The sequence below is a fragment of the Musca vetustissima genome, unplaced genomic scaffold, assembly GCF_032173495.1.
Source record: "Musca vetustissima isolate MV318-11 ecotype Yass unplaced genomic scaffold, APGP_CSIRO_Mvet_v1 utg55918, whole genome shotgun sequence".
Taxonomy (NCBI): Eukaryota; Metazoa; Arthropoda; class Insecta; order Diptera; family Muscidae; genus Musca; species Musca vetustissima.
The window spans coordinates 97,826-110,382 of NW_026873618.1; the positions used below are offsets into that span (position 1 = coordinate 97,826).

Consider the following 12,557-nt stretch of genomic DNA (forward strand, 5'->3'; position numbering starts at 1 on the left):
TGGCACATGTCACTTATTTGGCCAAAGGACGAACCCTATTGAAATTAGAGAAAATCGGTTCAGATAAAAAAATCCTCCGATATTATGTAAATGCTGCACCAAAATCCCAATATTGGTCCAATAGAGACAACATTTTGCACAGAGTACTGACTTAAGTCTTGATTGTTTTGTTGAAATCGGTTCAGATTTAGATATAGCTCCCATATATTGTTTCGTCCGATTTTATGTAAATGGAGCACCAAAGAGTTAAATTTAGGGCGATTGGCACAACATTTTGCACAGCCTACTGAATTAGGCTCATATTTATGTATGTCGGTTCTGATTTAGATATAGCTCCCATATACAGTTTCTTTCGATTTTATGGATATGGTGCAACATAATGTCAATGTTTGTCCGATTTAGATAAAGTTTTGCACAGCGCCCTGAAATTACCGCAGGTCCGCGGTTCAGATTTATACTTCAGTCCCATTTTATGTAAATGGGGCATCATAGATCCTGTTCTTTTTGCATCATATTTTTTATTGAAATCGGTTAAGGTGTAGATGTAGCTCCCTCATATATTTTTGTCCGATTTTATGCAAATGAAGGAGCCTATGAATTTTCGCTTTACATGAAATATGGCACAGAGGATTGGATTGAAGACATTTCAGGTTAAGCATCCATATATAAAGGATATTGTACATATGATCATCTCTCGTATGTACACAAAATGATGAAGGGTATCATATAGTCGGCCCTGTACATATGATCATCTCTCGTATGTACACAAAATGATGAAGGGTATCATAGAGTCGGCCCCGTCCGTCTTTTGAACTTTCCCTACTGTTTTTTTTTTTTCATTTGAACTATTACCAAAAGTCCTGTTATTAAATTCCTCAACATTTGTAATCGTCTAACTGTAATCTGTGAAGGTTACTTAGGTGAGTCTGCGACCATAAAGACTAGGTCACGCATTCACCTATACAAAGAGAAGATCGGTAAATGCTACGTGGGCCTACATCTAATATTATGGCAAAGAAGAACATGTCAGTATTTAATTTGTATGCCCTACATAAACAGTGACTTAAATTACATACATTTCCGACGTAAAATACATACGTTACAAAATCATGAAAATGTCTGGAGATTGGAGCTACCATCTCTGGTACATGCCCGCATAAAATGTTATAGTGTTGACAATTTTATAATATTTAAAGTTTTTATAGTTTAAAATTTAAACATTTTTTTTGCTAGTAGGAGGTACGATGTCAGTAAAATTGGAGTGAATCACGAATTAAAAACGCCATCTCATTGCGAAACACGAAAATTCTGATTTTGCCGATAAAATCAATTTTAGTGACTTCAGTCTCGATAGCTTCGTCAATAGGCAGATTTGTCTCATTTGGAATAAGGAAAATCCTCGAGTGATTCACGAGAAGCAAATGCCTCCTCAACATATCACTGTTCGGAGTGGATTATGGGCTGGACGAATCATTGGACCTTTTTAAGGAAAAATGAGAAAGGTTAAGCGCAAACAGTCAATGGTGTTCGATACCGTTAAATGATATAACCACTTTTTTCTTGTCTATAATTGAAGAAATTAATGTGGAGGACATGTGGTTTCAAGAAGTAGGAAAAGACATTCAAACAAATTGTTATAAGATTTCAAAATTGCGTTCTAGTTATGAATCGAATGGATATCCGTTTTGATCCAAACTTTTCAAATCATAATATTCTTCTGGTAGCTCCTCATCAAATGGTCCATTTAATTTTTATATTAAGTACGATTTACTAATTATTTTAAAACCCTAATCTAATGTTCCGATTAAAATAAAAATCGATTTCATTCCATATTATCCACTATGATCATTGTAAGGATCCAGATTTGTCCATTATTTCAAATTTTAAGCACATTAAATATTAAAAAAATATATATTCCTGTGTATGGAATGACCCATAAATTTTTAAAATACAAAGAAAATACAAACAAATATATAAATATAAAAAATAAAAATAAAACAAAAATAACGTATAAAGAAAGGAAAATTACAATTTGAGATTATTCTTCTTACATTTGCATGAATTTGTAAATCGCCCGACGTCAATGCATTGTGGACACCGACACTGCCGATATTACTGGGGCCGCCTGTTGGCTTTTTACCTGTGCGTTGCATTGTGTGAGTGAATAGTTTTTTTTTTGTTTTTGTAGGATGGCAGGGGGTCAGCACCAATTAATTTTTTTTCATTTTGGGTTTTGTATTTTCGGCCATTCAGTTGTTTTCGCAATGTCCATTGATGAGAGTAGTGTAATAGTAAAATATATGACCCCATAGATACCAAATACACACATGGATAGGTCAGAGAGCCGTTTGATACGCACACAGATGTACACATAAACACACACACACGCGCCCACGTTATAGTCAAGCACAGATAAAGGTTGCAGGTGGGAGACCATGATGCCATTGATTGGTTTAAATTGAGTAACGTATTTGTTTTTTTAAATTTTTGTTGTTGTTATTGTTGTGGGGTACAGGGATAGTATGTGGGTTGTGGTAACGGATATAACAAGAACACACAGGCACACACACACACGTGCGCGTACATATAAATACCAAGGAAGTTGGGTACACACATACACACACATATACATCATAGTGCATCATAATCATTGTTATTGTTGTTGTTATCATTAGCCGCCGCCGTCATATCATCATCATCAACGTTGTCGTCATCGCCGTCGTTGTTTGTATTTGTTGTTATCATAGTTGTCATTCAATTTTCAGATTTCCAAACAACAACAAACCATTATTTGTTGTACAACATCATCATCATCGTCGTCGTCGTTGTTGATGAAAAGGTCGTTAAAAAGGAGGGAACATGTCGTTTGGTTTAGGTTGGGGTTGAATGGTTAGATTTGTTGGTTGATTTATTTTTTTCAATGCATTTGTGTGTTGTGGTGTTGTTGTAGGAGTTGGACCAAGGTGGGGGGATTTTTTTTTGGTTATTTATATATATACGATTTTCATGTTATATATATAAAAATGGAGAAAATAAAAAAAAACACAAAAGAGTGGAAAAACATTTCATTAGTTAATTTCATTTAGTTACATTATGATCAAATTAATGGATGACATTTTGTTTGTTTCTTTTTTTTTTGCCAATACGATACGTAAAAGTTTTGATATATTTAATTAAAAAACATGTTAGTTGTTGTATTTAAGTTTGTTTGTTTGTGGTCTAGTGTATAATGAAATGTTGTGATACAAGGGGAAAATTTTATTATTTTTAAATTAAAATTTATGAAAAACAAAAATCTACTACTTAATTTTTTTCATATATTTGAAACTGTGGAGAATTTGTAGGATTTTAATTTTTGTTTTGGTAGATATTCTAAAAATACATAGAAATGTTAACTACAAAAAATCTTAGAATAAATGAACAAACCAAATGGAATATAAAGGGAGGGATTAAATAACCAGATATTTTATATAAAAATTTAAATATTAATTAAACTCCATATTTTAACAATAAATATATTCTAAACTTATACTAAGAAAGACTTAAAATTATTATAACCGATATATATTTTAAGAATATTTTTTCAAGTAGCCAGACATCCAAGGTGTTGATTTTTTAAAGGAAATTTTTTCAAATAGCCCAGAAGGCGTGGATTTTTTAAAGGATATTTTTTCAAGTAGCCTACAAGGCGTGGATTTTTTAAAGAATATTTTTTCTCAAAGCCATCCATCCAAGGCATTGATTTTTTAAAGAATATTTTTTCAAGTAGCCAGCCATCCAAGGCGTGGATTTTTTAAACGAATTTTTTTTCAAGTAGCCAGCCATCCAAGGCGTGGATTTTTTAAACGAATATTTTTTCAAGTAGCCAGCCATCCAAGGCGTGGATTTTTTAAACGAATATTTTTTCAAGTAGCCAGCCATCCAAGGCGTGGATTTTTTAAACGAATATTTTTCAAGTAGCCAGCCATCCAAGGCGTGGATTTTTTAAAGAATATTTTTTTCAAGTAGCCAGCCATCCAAGGCGTGGATTTTTTAAACGAATATTTTTTCAAGTAGCCAGCCATCCAAGGCGTGGATTTTTTAAAGAATATTTTTTTCAAGTAGCCAGCCAGCCAAGGCGTGGATTTTTTAAATGAATATTTTTTGGTAGAGGACCAGCAGACCTAGGCGTGGATTTTTTAAACGAATATTTTTTCAAGTAGCCAGGCAGCCAAGGCGTGGATTTTTTAAACGAACATTTATTCAAGTAGCCAGCCATCCAAGGCATGGATTTTTAAAGAATATTTTTTCAAGTAGCCAGCCATCCAAGGCATGGATTTTTTAAAGAATATTTTTTTTAAGTAGCTAGCCATCCAAGGCGTGAATTTTTTAAAGAATATTTTTTCTAGAAGCCAGCCATCCATGGCATGGATTTTTCAAAGAATATTTTTTTCAAGTAGCCAGCCATCCAAGGCATGGATTTTTTAAAGAATATTTTTTCAAGTAGGCAGCCGTCCAACGCGTTGATTTTTTAAATTGAATTTCTTACATTCCTTGAGGTAAACTATAATTCCAATTATTTTAAAAATTGTTAAAAGAATCCATTTTTGTGTAAGAAATTAAAAATATATTTATGGCTTGAAGGAACCACCTTTAAGCTGTTTGCAATTTTCTGAATTATTTGAAAAGGCAATGACGAATATAAAATTTTAATTTTGAAAATATTTTTGTGTGGCACATGTAGAGGTGTTGCCAAGGGTTATCAATCTCCTTATGTTATTATATTGCAAGCCTCGAGATATATTCGTTTAAAAATAAATCAAAGAGAAAGTTTTCAAAGAAATTATTTTGGGAATTATTATTAAATATATTGTTAGTGATTTTCAGCTATTTTTATTTTTCACACAAAATTATACCACCCACAAACTACTGTCACATATGGTCATAACCCCTCATCTACCCCATGACAATTAATTTCAAATTAATGTTAAAAATAATTTTTGAAATTACTTACATATCCTTACACATATATTTTTATTTAAAGTGCATATTACTCATGATACGCACTCACACAAATACACCGTATACGCTGTGTTGTATGCGGTGCATGTGTTTGAGTTTGTAGCATCATCAACAAATCCACAGAATTTCCAAACAAACGCACACACACTCACACATAGTCACCCAGTGTCATTAGACATTTATGAGTGCGTTTATGTGTCAGTAAGCTTTCAAAATATATACGCACTCATAAATTTTCCCAGTTCTCTATATTTATTACGCTTACATGCACACTAATGTGAGTCTGTGTATGTGTGTGTGCGGTACGCCTGTAATGGGCATGGAACGTAAATGGCAAAAGGAGTGAGACCGACAAAAAATAAAATAAAACACTAACGAAATAAAATAAAGTGGGCCATAATTTAAATACATTCATAAGGACATTGTTATTGTTTCTTTTTTTGACACCACAGCAGTAGCAGTTAAGAGTATATAAATATAAACACACACACACAAGTACACTTATAGAGAAGAAGAAAAATTGAGAACAAAAAAAAAAAACGTTCTCTAAAATTGTGGTATAAATTTATATCGACCGCATAACGTTGCTCTGACAAGCTGACAATAATGAAGTGTTCTTTTTATAGCATTCCATTTTGGCAGATTGAAAATAACAATAACAACAGTAATTCTGCTTGGCAATAAGAACAACAACAACAACAAATATAAATAAGAGATAATTGCCAAAAAAAGTGATAGATAAAATATATGATTGGTTATTGTTTGAAAAATGCTGCAGTGGAGCTTAGGAAAAGGCATTTTACAAGGCCTATAGCGTGATCTAGAGTGGATTTTTCCGAAGAATATTTCATCAGTATCGATAAGAAGCATAAGTTTTTTTAAAAAATTATTGTTTCAACCACCAAACCATCAAAGGCGTGGATTTTTTAAAGAATATTTTTTTTCAAGTAGCCATTCAAGGTTTGGATTTTTTAAAAAACTTATTTTTTAAAATAGCCAGCCATCCAAGGTGTGAATTTTATAAACCAATGTTTTTTCAAGTAGCCCACCTTACAAGGCTTGGATTTTTTTCAAGCATATTTTTTAAGTAGCCCACAAGGCGTGGATTTGTTAAAGAATATTTTTTCAAGTAGCCAGCCATCCAAGTCGTGGATTTTTTAAAAAATATTTTTCAAAGAAACCAGCCATTCAAGGCGTGGCTTTTTTAAAAGAATATTTTTTCAAGTAGCCCAGAAAGCGTCGATGTTTTAAAAAATATTTGTTCAAGTAGCCCACAAGGCGTGGGTTTTTTAAACGAATTTTTTTTCAAGTAGCCAGCCATCCAAGACGTGGATTTTTTAAAGAATATTTTTCAAGGTGCAGAAGCCGCGTATTTTTTAAAGAATATTTTTCGAAGTTGGCAGATTGCGTGGGTTTTTTAAAGAAGTCGTGGTTTTTTAAAGAATATTTTTTTGAAGTTGGCAGATTGCGGGGGTTTTTTAAACAAATATTTTTTCAAGTAGCCTACTATTCAAGGTGTGGATTTTTCAAGGCGTGGATTTTTTAAATTATTTTTAATTTCTATAAGATTTTTTTAATTTCTATGGATTTTTTTAACACATATTATTCAAGGTCTTTATGAAGAGTGGATTTTTTAAACACATACTTTTTCAAGTAGCCAGCCATTCAAGGTGAGGATTTTTTAAGTAGCCCACAATGCGTGGATTTTTAGACGAATATTTGTTAAAGTAGCACAATAGTTTTTGAGTTATCGTGCCCGCCATTCGCAAAAGAGAAAAACGCGTTTAAAGTTTGAGAAGCCCTTTAGCCGTCACTTGAAGCTGAGCAAATAAATAGGCTATATCTTCAAGAGTTCTTGAGATTTTCACTTGAAATTTTGTAGGGACATTCTTGAATTAGTGTAGATTCGAACTAAATCAAAAAAATGTTGACCCCGAGAATGGTGGGGTCCCCTTAAGAGAATCTTTTTCAAGTAGCACAGATGGCGTGGATTTTTTAAACGAATATTTTTAAAGGTCCATAAGAAGCGTGGATTTTTAAACGAATATTTTTTCAAGTAGTCAGCTATTCAAGGTGTGGATTTTTTTAAAGAATATTTGTTCAAGTAGTCGTCCTTCCAAAGCTTGGATTTTTTTAAACGAATAATTGTTTAAGAAGCCAGCCATTTCCTAAAAATGATAGTCAATGGTGGCGTATACATTCTGTGAACATAAAGTATACGCCATAAGGGCTTATGGTAGGAAGTTCACAAATATGTACGTATTTATGTTTTTTAATGTTCAAGTTCCATGTTACAAATGTAAACGTACCATTACATTATCAAAAAAAAAAAAAAAATGATGTGAATATAAACCTTACACAGGTAACCGAATTGCAGATAATTATTGCAAATTTTCCATTTCAATGTTTCCATCTACCATTCTCGACTCGACTGTTAACTGACAGCAAAAGTATTTATCTTGGCCGATTGTTTGTGGTTAACCGCATTTCAGTGCAGTTCGTATGTACGCTTTTTCTCAATTTTTACTGCTATTTATTTTTTTTTTTTGCTATCGTAGTTGGTGAGTTTTATGTTCTTCATGTTTTGTATTCAACTTTATCTTGTGGTTTTCATATATTCCCTGTGTCGTCGACTGTTCGTTCGTTGCTGCATTTGGCGGTTATCGTAGTTGTCTTTTTGTTTTTGTTGTTGTCTTTTTATTTGTTGGTTTCTTTTTTGTTGTCCTACAGTACCTCTGTGTGATTTTTTTCCTTCATTCTTTCTGTTTTTGTTGTTATTGTTTCTAACGTGACCAGAATCAAGTGTAACACATCAACAACAGCCATAGTTGCAGATAGCTAGATGTAGAGCAATAGTGTTGACAACAAAACCAACAAAAGAGCAGCCAACATAGAAAAACGAAAAGTGGGCCATGGGTACTGGGCCAGTGTAACTGGACTTTTTTATTTTGTTTTTGTAAGCAAAAAATAAAACTAAAATGCAATTCCATTTTTTGAGTTTTCTTTATAGGCTTTTTTCGCTTTCATCTTCTTTTTTTCTTATAGAATTGCCTTATATGTATTTTCCCTCGATATTCGCGTGATATTAGTGAACATAAAGGGGCCAATGTCGGGGTTCCGCAGGAAAACAACATAATATAGTTTCATAGAATCCACGCCATGTGAGCTACCTGAAATGGTTAAAAAATCCACGACTTGTGCGCGACTTGAACAATGCTCTTTAAAAAATCCACGACATGTGGGCGACTTGAAAAAATGTTCTTTAAAAATCCATGATTTGTGGGCACCTTCTTGATAAAATATTCAGGCTTCTTTATAAAAGGCCTGCAAGGCGTGGCTTGCTTAAAGAAAGCCACGCCTTGCTGGCTTTTTTAAAAAAATATTCTTTAAGCAAGCTACGCCTTGCAGGCTTCTTTAAAGTATAGTCTTTAAAAAATTCGCGCCTTGTATGCTTCTTTAAAAAATATTCTGTAAGCAAGACACGCCTTGCAGACTACTCTAAAAAATATTCTTTAAAAAATCCACGCCTTGCAGGCTTCTTTAAAATATATTCTTTAAAGAATACATGCCTTGCAGGCTACTCTAAAAAATATTCTTCAAAAATCTACGCCTTTTGGGCTAGATGTATAAATATTCTTTAACAAAATATATTAAAATCAGTAAGGAAAGTAGTAAAGTCGGACGGGGCCGACTATATGATACCCTTCACCACTTTGGGTATATTCAACAGGTGAATCCTAACAGACGTTAAAGGACCATAAACATGTCATTCTGCAACCTATACTAAATTATTCATTTGGTCAGATATAGAGGTGCTATAGATATATATATATATATATATAATGTGAACCGATTTCAATGAGACTTGCCAGAGATTAACATATTATTAACTACAGTTCATTGTACAAAATTGTGTGACAATCAGACAAACTTTGGGTCTTAAGTGCACAATTTACATAAAATCGGAAGAAAAGATATATAGGAGCTATATCTAGCTCTGAACCGATTTTCACGACACTTAACACATCATTCTAGACCTAATTAATTACGCTATGCCGTGCAAATCGAAAGATATATATTGACTTTGGTGCACCATTTACATTAAATCGGAGGAAACTATATATGGGAGCTATATCTAAATCTAAATCATTACACTATGCCAAATTTCTGCAAATCGAAATATATATAGGGACTTTGATACACAATTTAAATTAAATCGGACAAAAATAAATATATATTTAAATCTGGACCGATTTTCAGGAAACTTAACACACATCATTCTAAAATAAATTCAGTACGCTGTACTATATTTCGTTCAAATCGAAAGATATATAGGGACTTTGGGTCACCATTTACATTAAATCGGAAGAAAATATATATGGGATCTATATCTAAATCTGGACCGATATTCAGGAAACTCAACACACATTATTCTAGAACTAATTCAGTATGCTATGCCAAATTTCGTGGAAATTTGGTTCACCATTTACATAAAATCGGACGAAAATATATATGGGAGCTATACCTAAATCTGGACCGATATTCAGGAAACTCAACACACATCATTCTATATCTAATTCATTAGCTATGCCAAATTTCGTGCAAATCGAAATATATATAGGGACTTTAGTGCACCATTTACATTAAATCGGACGAAAATATATATGGGAGCTATATCTAAATCTGAACCGATTTTTCCCAATTTCAATAGGGTTCGTCCTTGGGCCAAATAAGTGACCTATGCCAAATTTCATCCAATTCGGATCAAAAATGCGACCTGTACTTTGTTTACAATTTAACATGGACGGACGGAAGGACATGCATAAATCGACTCAGAAAGTGATTCTATGCATATTCTCAAAAGGAACCATGTGTCTATCTCCTTTTCCTGTTGCCTGTTACAAACATATGCACAAAGACATAATACCCTGTACCACAGTGTGGTGAAGGGTATAAAAACTACACACTTCAGTTGTGGCATTACTTCCTTCCAGCAACATTCAAACTTCACAAACATTACATTCAGATTATACATACATATATATATATATATAAATGGTTCATTATTAGACGTTTACCATTATTTGTTTCTTTTTTTTTGCATACATTCATGTATGCAAATCAGCAATGGCAACAACAGCAGCCGAAGCAAATACAAAGACAAAAATTATAGCTCACTTGCAAGTGTGTCAGTCAGTGACTGTCACGTTTCTGTTTTCGTTTTCATGTGAGTTGAGTTGATATGGGCAAATACCACTAATAAAGTGGTAGGTAGATGGATGGATTATGTGCCTTGAGTGCTAATATGCGTATATGAATGTATGAGGGTGTGTGTGTTGGTGTAACAGCTGTAATGCATTTGTATTTGAATTTGCATTTTCGTGCTCCATTACTCAATAACAATTGAATTTTTTTCCTTTATTTAGCATTTGTTTTCAATGCACTTTTATTTTTTTGTTATGCCTTACTATTCTAATCATTGTCTACTTTTGTTGTTGTTTTCTGCATTCCTTTTTTTCTTCTTTTTTCATCTTCTGGTTGGTGATTGTTAATGTTTGCTGTGTGTGGTCTTGAACCACAGCTGTTATGGTACGCTTCTCGGCATTTTCAGTTTTATTTGCTATTGTGTAATATTTACAAATCGTTTATAGGCATCACAAATGAAAACAAAGACCATCGATAAAACCGATAAATTGCCAGAAATGAGAAAAAATAAATAAATTGCATACACACATCTATTGGTAATCAGGGAACACATAATTTTTATTTTTCGATTCTATTCTGATATGGTTTGCGATTTGTGTAACAGCCATTATACAGTTGGGTTGCATTTCAAAATGTTATCAAACGAAAGAGATGTAATCGATTTGATTTTGAATTTATATTATGGAAGACAGGTTCTATAAGGAAATATTTTTATCGAATATTTTTCAATATATGATATTGTTATCGAAAACATTTACAATAGAAAGTGTTGTAATCGAAGATATTTTCCCCATGAAATATTATTATTAAGAATATTTTCTATAGAAAATATTGTTATCGGAAACATTTTCTGTAGAAAATGTTATTATTTAAAATATTTTCTATAGAAAATTTTGTTAGCGAAGACATTTTCTATAGATTATATTGTTATCGAAGGCATTTAGAATAGAAAAATCGAAGACATTTTCAATAGAATATGTATTAATCGAAGATTATTTCTATAAAAAATATTGTTATCGAAAACATTTCCTCTACAAAATATTATTATCGATAAAATTTTCTCTAGAAAATATTGTTATCGGTAACATTTTCTATAGAAAATTCTCTTTGGAAATTTTTTTGTCCAATACATTTTTAAGAGAAAATTTTGTTATCGAAGACCTTGTTTTTGGAAATTGTTGTTATAAAAAATTATGTTGTCGAAGACATTTTGAAAATATTTTCATTTTTGATAATTTTGTAATAGAAGACAATTTCTATAAAAAATGTCGTTATCGATAACATTCTTTCTACAACATATTATTATTGATAACATTTTCTCTAGCAAATTTTGTTATCAGTAACATTTTCTATAGAAAATTTTACTATTGACAATATTTCCTATAGAAAATTGTTTTCGAAAATAGTTTCTATAAAAAAATTTTTGTTTTTTTGGAATTTTATTGAAAATCTTAGAAGTTTTTTTTGTAAAAAACGTCATTATAGAAATTTTGCCCTAAAGAAAATTCTGTTATCGAAAACATTTTTTATGGAATATATTGTTATCGATATAGAAAACGTCATTTTAGAAATTTTGCTCTAAAGAAAATTCTGTTATCGAAAACATTTCTTATGGAATATATTGTTTCTATAGTAGAAAATAGTTTCTATAAAAAAATTGGTTATCGAAAATGTTTTCTTTGGAATATCTTATTATCCCTTCGAAAATCTTATTTTCGAAGTTTTTTTTGTAAAAAACGTCATTATAGAAATTTTGCCCTAAAGAAAATTCTGTTATCGAAAACATTTCTTATGGAATATATTGTTATCGATACCATTTCCCCTTGAAAATGTTGTTATTGAGGATATTTCTACCAAAAACTCGAAAACAGTTTCAAAAGTATATGTGATTATCGAAATAATTTGTAAATAAGATTTTGTTATCGATGTAATTATCCATCAAAAATGATGTTAGGAACGTAAGACTTCACAGAAAATGTAGTTATTGACGACATTTTCTCTATATTATGTTGTTATCGAAAATATTTTCGATAGCAAATGTTATTATCGAAGACATCTTCCACCGAACTGTTTACTATCGAACACATATTCTGTAAAAGAAAAATTGTTATCGAATGCAAGTTCGACAAATTGTGGTGTTATCGAACAATTTGCCTATTGAAAAATTTCTTATCGATTAAAATGTTAAAGTAAATTCTGTTATCTGAAACATTTCATATAGAAATTCGGTTACCTTGTTCATAGAAAATGTAGATATTGAAAAAATTTTTAATATAACATTTGGTTATCGGTCATCTTTTATGTAGAGAAAGTTGCTATCGAACCATAGCAAATTATGTTATCTTTAAACG

General features: G+C 31.7%; 2 protein-coding genes across 2 annotated transcripts in view; both read right to left on the reverse strand.

Moving 5' to 3' along the window:
• LOC133326591 (regulating synaptic membrane exocytosis protein 1-like) overlaps positions 1 to 2,139 on the reverse strand; it is an 81,989-nt gene extending 79,850 nt beyond the window's left edge. The window contains exon 1 of the mRNA XM_061535238.1: positions 2,052 to 2,139. The gene's annotated coding sequence lies outside the window, so the exon portion shown is untranslated. The remainder of the gene's footprint in view (positions 1 to 2,051) is intronic.
• LOC133326615 (rab-3-interacting molecule unc-10-like) overlaps positions 1 to 12,557 on the reverse strand; it is a gene marked incomplete at its 5' end in the record, with an annotated part of 54,877 nt that overhangs the window by 11,020 nt on the left and 31,300 nt on the right. The window lies entirely within an intron of this gene.